This window comes from Oryx dammah, unplaced genomic scaffold (assembly GCF_014754425.2).
Source record: "Oryx dammah isolate SB20612 unplaced genomic scaffold, SCBI_Odam_1.1 HiC_scaffold_25, whole genome shotgun sequence".
In the NCBI taxonomy this organism is placed as follows: domain Eukaryota; kingdom Metazoa; phylum Chordata; class Mammalia; order Artiodactyla; family Bovidae; genus Oryx; species Oryx dammah.
Window position 1 is genome coordinate 11,034,377 of NW_024070209.1, and position 9,100 is coordinate 11,043,476.

The following is a 9,100-nucleotide window of genomic DNA, read 5'->3' on the forward strand; positions in this document are numbered from 1 at the left end:
TGGAAGTTCCTTAAATTGGCCTTAAAACATAGTTTGCACTGACATCCTGACATACTATTTTTCAGCAAGTCACCGCTGGCCTAGAACTCTGTCTTCAGTTGAGCAGCGTGTAAGTAGTTGGCATGTGTTCAGAGGCCATATTGACAAAAATAGGGAGTGTTCTTTGACCACTAGAATCACAGTGAAGGCAACAAGATGTTCCCACAATAAGAGATAACAGGGAACTGAGGTCAACCAGCAAAGTAGCAGAATCCTGGCTCCCACCTTACCCTCACTTATTGGCACACACTCATTGAAAGGAAAGGCCTTGAAGCAACTGTGCTATTTAAATTGTTCTTTTTCTAACTTTCCCTTCAGGCAGTAGAACCAAATTTAAATAAGTTTAAAACATGAATGATGTGATTTCACTATTTTAGGAATAACAGCAAGAGTGAGCTTAAACAATTAGAGACTGTGGTCTATGTAAATCATGAAAGTAAGATTTCAAGGATTCAGATAGTGATGAAAGCAAAGGACAAGTATCCAAATAACTATCATTATCAATCCATGTGCTGCCTCCAAGAATTTCCATTTCAAGCATCTCTCTGACCACCACCCAATCTTCCTGTCTATTAATTCTAGTATCCCCACACTAGGCAATTATCCAAACGAGTGACTGCCCTTTCTCATTTTCTCTTCCCCTTCTCTTAGTATCCTGTGTACACAGACTCCTCCTAATGGTCCTTCCTTACAGATTTGCTTGCAAACCACCTTGATTCCTTGATCCTCTCTTCTTCGAACATACTTGCTTGGTCAGGCTCAACACTGTGCCTACTTAAGTACCTGAAGAGTTGAACATTATTTTCTCCCCAGTGTTTCCTGTATTACTATTTGGACTGGTTTCAATTTATTTTTTTGTTGTTATTTTTAATTGAGGTATAGTTGATGTGTAATATTATATAAGCTTCAAGTGTACAATAATTATTAAAGGTTATATTCTATTTATAGTTATTATAAAATATTGGCCATATTCCTCGTGTTGTAGTATATATCCTCGAAGCTTATTTATTTTATACGTAGTACTTTGTACCTCTTAAGCCCTTACCCCATCTTACTCCTCCACTCTTCCTTCTTCCCACCAGTATCCACTAGTTTTTTCTCTGTATCTATGAATCTGTTTCTTTTTGCTGTTATATTCCTCACTTGTTTTAGTTTTTAGATTACACATATAAATGATATACAATTTTTGTCTTTCTCTGTCTGACTTATTTCTCTTAGCATAATATCCTCCAAAAAAATGGTTTCACTTCAAATTCATGGTTGCAAATTTAGTGTGGGATCACAAATCCGTATTGCCTGGCAGTCCTACATTTCTCTACCGAGATGAGTATACAAGAAAAGTCTGTTTTAAAATTTCTCCTATTTCTCCTCAAACCTCCAGCACCCTTTCTACGCACTTTCTCAGCTGAAGCCTTTATGTCAAATGTCACTAGTCATAGTGACAGCCAGATAGGAACAGTCTCTCTTTTCCACCACAGGATCCACTGCCTTGTATCTGTATCCATGCAGTCTTTTTTCCTCTCACAGTGGATGGAGTCCCAATCCTAAATTCAATTCTTCCATTAATGCTTTGAATCCCATTGCCTTCTGCCTTAAGATCTTGTCCCTACAATTTCTATGTTCTCTTCCATTGTTCATTTCTCCCTCTCTAGTACATTATTCCTATTGATAATAAGCATGTCATAGGATCACTCATCATTAAAAAACCCACCTTTGTCCATACATCTTCCTCCAACTGTTGTCCCATTTCTCTGCCTCTCTTCACAACAAAACTTCTCAATTTGCCTATACTCAACCATCCTGGCCCTTCATCCTCTATTCCCTTCTCATCTGTCTTATTTCATTCCTTCATTCTGTTGAAACTGATTTTATCAAGGTCACCAGTGTCATCCATATAGCCAAATGCAATGGTCACTTCTCTGTACTCATCTTACTCACTCTCTTAGCAACACTGAACACGCGTAATTATTCCTTCTTTCTTGGTATCAGGATCCCACAGTCTCTTCATTTCTCTTTAACTTCTCTACTTTTTCTTTCTCCTCTGACTTCTCCTCCTCCTCCTCCATCCAACAACCAAGTGTTGGTACATTCTAGTGATCAATCTGGATCCTCTTCTCTTTTTTCTTTCTACTTTCTCTGTAGAGAGCTCATTCAGTTTCATGACTTTAGTGTTATCTTCTGATGGCTCTCCAAAATATATTATGATTCTGGCTCTCCTTTAAGTTTCAAGTTTGTATAGCTAATTGCCTGCTTGACATCTTACTCTGATATCTACTAGGAAGCTAAAATTTAACATGGCTGAAACATAACCTTTAAGACATGACTATGTCTCCAATCTTTCTTCCCAGTGCTTTCTGTTTCCCAAAATGCACCACCATTCCCAGGGTATTAGCTTTCTATTACTATATAACATATTATCACAAACTTAATACCTTAAAATAATACACATTTACAAACAAACAAACAAACAAACAAACTCTCCAGGAAGCAGGCATAGAGGGAACACATCTCAACATAATAAAGGCCATATATGACAAACCATATGTGCCAAAGAATGTTCAAACTACTGCACAATTGCACTCATCTCACACACTAGCAAAATAATGCTCAAAATTCTCCAAGCCAGGCTTCAACAATATGTGAACTGTGAATTTCCAGATGTTTAAGCTGGTTTTAGAAAAGGCAGAGGAACCAGAGATCAAATTGCAAACATCTGCTGGATCATCAAAAAAGCAAGCAAGTTCCAAAAAAACACCTATTTCTGCTTTATTGACTATGCCAAAGCCTTTGACTGTGTGGATCACAATAAACTGTGGAAAATTCTGAAAGAGATGGGAATACCAGACCACCTGACCTGCCTCTTGAGAAACCTGTGTGCAGGTCAGGAAGCAACAGTTAGAACTGGACATGGAACAACAGACTGGTTCCAAATAGGAAAAGAAATACATCAAGGCTGTATATTGTCACCCTGCTTATTTTAACTTACATGCAGAGTACATCATGCAAAATGTTGGGCTGGATGAAGCACAAGCTGGAATCAAAATTGCGGGGAGAAATATTAATAACCTCAAATATGCAGATGATACCACCCTTATGGCAGAAAGTGAAGAGGAGCTAAAGAGCCTCTTGATGAAAGTGAAAGAGGAGAGTGAAAAAGTTGGCTTAAAGCTCAACATTCAGAAAACAAAGATCATGGCATCCGGTCCCATCACTTCATGGGAAATAGATGGGGAAACAGTGGCTGACTTTATTTTTGGGGGCTCCAAAATCGCAGCAGATGGTGACTGCAGCCATGAAATAAAAAGACGCTTACTCCCTGGAAGAAAAGTTATGACCAACCTAGACAGCATATTAAAAAGCAGAGACATTACTTTGTCAACAAAGGTCCATCTAGTCAAGGCTATGGTTTTTCCAGTAGTCATGTATGGATGTGAGAGTTGGACTATAAAGAAAGCTGAGCACTGAAGAATTGATGCTTTTGAACTGTGGTGTTGGAGAAGACTCTTGAGAGTACCTTAGACTGCAAAGAGATCCAACCAGTCCATCCTAAAGGAAATCAGTCCTGAATGTTCTTTGGAAGGACTGATGTTGAAGCTGAAACTCTAATATTTTGGCCACCTGATGCGAAGAGCTGACTCATTTGAAAATACCCTGATGCTGGGTAAGATTGAAGGCAGAAGGAGAAGGGGACGACAGAGGATGAGATGGTTGTAGGGCATCACCAACCCAAACGACATGAGTTTGAGTAAACTCTTGGAGTCGGTGATGGACAGGGAGGCCTGGCCTGCTGCAGTCCATGGGGTCGCAAAGAGTCAGACATGACTGAGCGACTGAACTGATGACAAACGCACAGTTAACATCATACTCAACAGTGAAAACTGAAAGCATTTTGCCTAAGATCAAGACCAAGACAAAATGCCCACTCTCACCACTTTTATTTAATATAATTTTGAAAGTCCGAATCACAGCAACCAGAGGAAGAAAAGAAATAAAAGGAATCCAAACTGGAAAGGAAGTAAAACTGTCACTGTTTGCAAATGATGTGATTCTATATATAGAATATCCTAAAGATGCTACCAGGAAATTATTAGAGCTTATCAATGAATTTGGTAAAGTTGCAGCATACAAAATTAACACTTAGAAATCTGTAGCATTTCTGTACATTAACAACAAAAAATCAGAAAGAAAGATTAAGAGAACAATCCTATTTGTCATCACATCAAAAAGAATTAAATACCTAGGAATAAACCGATATAAGGAGGCAAAAGACCTGTACTCTGAAGACTATTAGACACTGATGAAAGAAACTGAAGACAACAAACAGATGGAAATATATACCATGTTCTTGTTTGGGAAATCTATATTGTTCAAATGACCATACTATCCAAGACAATCTACAGATTCAATGCAATTCCTATAGAAAACCAATGGCATTTTTCACAAAACTAGAACAAATATTTTTAAAATTTGTATGGAAGTACAAAACACCCCAAATAGCCAATCTTGAGAAAGAACAGATCTGGAGGAATTGTGTTCCCTGACTTCAGACTATACTACAAAACTACAGTAATCAAAACAGTGTGGTACTGGCACAAAAGCAGATGCATAGATCAATGGAACAGAACAGAAAGACCAGAAATAAATCCACCGAACTATGGTCAATTAACTTATGACAAAGGAGGTAAGAATATAAAATGGAGAAAAGACAGTCTTTAATAAGTGATGCTGGGAAACTGGACAACTACATGTAAAACAATGAAAAAAGAACATTCTCTAACATTCAGCATGTAAAAAATAAACTCTGCATTGACTAGAGATCTAAATGTAAGAGTGGATTCTATAAAACTTCTATAGGAAAATACAGGCAGAATACTCTCTGACATAACTCACAGCAATGTTTTTAGGATCTGTATCCTAAATGTTTATTCACTTATTATTATTTGGCTATGCTGGGTCTTAGTTGCAGCACAAAAGATTTTTGATCTCTGTTAAGGCATGTGGGATCTTTTAGTTGCAGCATGCAAACTCTTTAGTTTCAGCCTGTGGGATCTGGTTCCCTGGCCAGGGATTAAACCCAGGCCCCTTTCATTGGGAGTGAAGAGTCTTAGCCACTGGAACACCAGGGAAGTTCTTGGATCCGTCTCCTAAAGCAAAGGAAACAAAACCAAAAATGAACAAATGGGACCTAATTAAACTTAAATGCTTCTGCACAACAAAGGAAACCATCAACAAAGGAAAAGACAACGTACTGAGAAAATATTTGCAACTGATAGGACCAATAAGAGATTAATATCCAACAAATATAAACATCTTGTATAACTCAATACCCCAAAAACAAACAACCCAATAAAAAAAACGGGTAGAAGACCTAAACAGACATTTCTACAAAGAAGACATACAGATGTCCAACAAACACATGAAAAGATGTGTAACATACCTCATTATTAGAGAAATGAAAATCAAAGCTACAATAAGGGAGGCTTCCCTGGTGGTTCAGTGGTGAGGAACCTGCCTGCTAATGCAGGAGACATGGGTTCAATCCCTGATCCAGGAAGATCCCACATGCAGTGGGGCAATTAAGCCCATGCACCACAGCTACTGAGCCTGTACTCTAGAGTCCTGGAGCCTCAACTACTGAGCCCATGTGCTGCAGCTACTGAAACTCGTGCACCCTAGAGCCTATGATTTGCAATAAGAGAAGCCACCGCAATGGAAAGCCTGCACATCACAATTAGAGAGTAGCCCCCACTCACCGAAATTAGAGAAAAGCTCATGCAGCAATGACCCAGCACAGCCATGAATAAATCAAATCATATTTAAAAAAACTACAATTAGGTATCATCTCACACCAGTCAGAATGGCCATCATCAAAAAATCAACAAACAATAAATGCTGAAGAGTATATGGAGAAAAGAGAACCTCTTGCACTGTTGATGGGAATGTAAATTGATACAGCCACTATGGAGAACAGTATGCTGCTGCTGCTGCTCAGTCGCTTCAGTCGTGTCCGACTCTGTGCGACCCCATAGACGGCAGCCCACCAGGCTCCCCCGTCCCTGGGATTCTCCAGGCAAGAACACTGGAGTGGGTTGCCATTTCCTTCTCCAATGCATGAAAGTGAAAAGTAAAAGTAAAGTTGCTCATCGTGTCCGACTCGTAGCGACCCCATGGACTGCAGCTTACCAGTCCTCTGCCCATGGGATTTGCCAGGCAAGAGTACTTGAGTGGGGTGCCATTGCCCTCTCCGGGAGAACAGTATAGAGATTCCTTAAAAATTCAGGAGATAGTGAAAAACAGAGAAGCCTGTCATGCTGTAGTCCATGGGGTCACAAAGAGTCAGACACGACTTAGTGACTGAAAACAACAACAAATGTAATTGCAAGTGTGTAATTGCAAGATGATATTCCCATCATTTTACCGTATTGTATGGGTTAGAAGTAAGTCACAGATCCTGCCTGCACTAAAGGGAGGGGATTACCGGAAGTGTGGACACCAGGAGGCAGAGATTATAGGAGCCACCTTAGCATCCCATAGTGGGCTACAGCTATTACTTTTTGTCTTCCTGATATTCAACAGGTATTAACTGTTGATCAAACACACACACACACACACACAAAATCACACTTAGTTCACCAAAACAAATACGGGTTTCTTGAAGATAGCACAGTCTAAATTTACATCGCGGAAGAAAACATTTTTCCTTAGAACCACATAAATTTAATGACTACCCCTACCTCATGCAAAGAGTTGACTCATTGGAAAAGACTGTGATGCTGGGAGGGATTGGGGGCAGGAGAAAAAGGGGACAACAGAGGATGAGATGGCTGGATGGCATCACCAACTCGATGGACGTGAGTTTGCGTGAACTCTGGGAGTTGGTAATGGACAGGGAGGCCTGGCGTGCTGCAATTCATGGGGTCGCAAAGAGTCGGACATGATTGAGCGACTGAACTGACTGAAATGAACTGACCCCTACCTGAGAGTACATGAAATTTTGTAAAACACTGTGAATTCCTCTTATTCATCTTACTCCCTCAACCTTTCTTCATTCCCTTCAAATCCTTAGTGTTCTGGGCCCAAGATCAGGGTTCATTATTAAACTATATATCTTTTAATAACTACTGGTTAGCTACACAAAGAACTGTCTTTGGAATTGCCCTTTATCTTAACCATCAGTCAAATTAAATTATTAGCCAAGGCTTATCTTTCCTCTACTCTCCGATAGTGAGAGAGAAAGGGTGTTTCCTCTTCTAATTACATAACCAAGTCTCTCTTGATTGACATTTTAAAGAATTTTATTTCTCTTTCTGAATCTGTATTCTGTCCTAAGTGTTTTTCCTATTTCAATCTATCTCAGACTGTTTCAGGAAGAAGGTAAACTGTAAAGAATGAACTAAAAGTAAATAAACATCTAGGTTCATAATTTCCCTGAGTCTTACATGCCCAGGCTGGATAAGAACTGAATGAGGTTGTGAAGGGATTGATGGATAGTGAAAAATCAATGGATTATGATCTCAGGATGGCTAAGAATTGCTGGGGGACTCCCCGGTGGTCCAGTGGTTAAGAGTTTGCCTTCCAGTGTAGGGCATGTGAGTTCAGACTAAGATCCCATACGCAGCAGGGCAACTATAGCAATGTGCCACAACTACAGAACCCACGTACTCTGGAGCCGTTGGGTCACAACAAAAGATCCCACATTCCACAGCTGAGACCTAAAGCAGTCATAAATAAATAAATAAATTTTTAAAAAGAGAATTGCTGGAATGGATTCATGAAAACAAGTACACTGGAAGGATAAGAGATAGTAGTCAAAGAAAGGGATGCCTGAAATCAAGATATTGGAGATGGACAGAAACCAATGGTGACAGATGTTTACATACTTGTCTTTGACCTGCCACTGATGACTTTTATTGTCCTTTCAGCAGAGGAAGTTTCCCAGACTTTTGGTTTTACAGATTATCTTCATCTTGTTCTGAACTCTCTGGTGACTAAGGCAATCTTTATCCCGGATGGGCGCCTCTAAGGAAAACATCTTCAGAGAAAATGTTTATAGGGGATCAGTTATAACCTTTCAGAGAGGGAGGAATTTGGATGCAAGCCTACTGGTCGTATAGTCGCTTTTCTCCCATAGCCCCATGCAACTTCCCTCTTCCCACACACAAGCTCTGGAGTACTGCTGGCACTGAAAATGCTTAGAACCATTATCATGGTTTTATAGATACCCTTCATTGGGTCCCTTTGACAAATGAGAAGAAAGCCAGGAGGAAAATTAGAGCTCTAATTATGGATTAACCTGCTGTGATAATGTTTGCCAGCACACTTCCCATGATTAAATCAATGGCACACCATGGAAAAGAGATATTTCTGTTCTTGCTCTTTGAAAATGAATTTTCTGTCAGCAAATTTCTGTCCCAACAGACCCTCTTTGAGTTTGGTAAAATTGCATCATGAGGAGTTCTTTTTATTTGAAAATTACTCAGTTTAAGAGAGCATAAAAATAAACTTGTGTTACTAATTGTAATCATGCTAATGAAGTTAGCATCTCTTCAGCAGGCATAGGCACAGCAGATAACAGCCACTGGAACATAAGATTTTTCTCTCCAAAATCTACCCCTCTTACCACTGAACAATCACTGCCTTCCTTTAGTTTCTGAGGCCTCTATAGGCTGGGTTCACTTGCCCCCTTACTTCTTGGAAATCAGGGGCTCATTTTCATAAAAATGTATTGATGTCCCTCATTTTTAAATATAAGTGATATATAAAAGCAACAAATCTCCTAAAATTGCATACATTTGGTGCCTATCATTCTAGATACATTTCTATGAATATGCATTTTATGGAGATATAATTCACAGGCCATAAAATTTATTTTTCAAAGTATACAAATCCTGTCAATTTTAGTATTTTCACAAAATTTTGCACCACTAATTTTAGAGCATCTTCCTCATCCCCAAACCCAGTAGTCATTAGCAGTCACTTCTCATTTTCCCCTATCCCCAGCCTCTGACAAACACTGATCTACTTTCTCTCTATAGATTTACCTATTGTTGACCAAAATTCC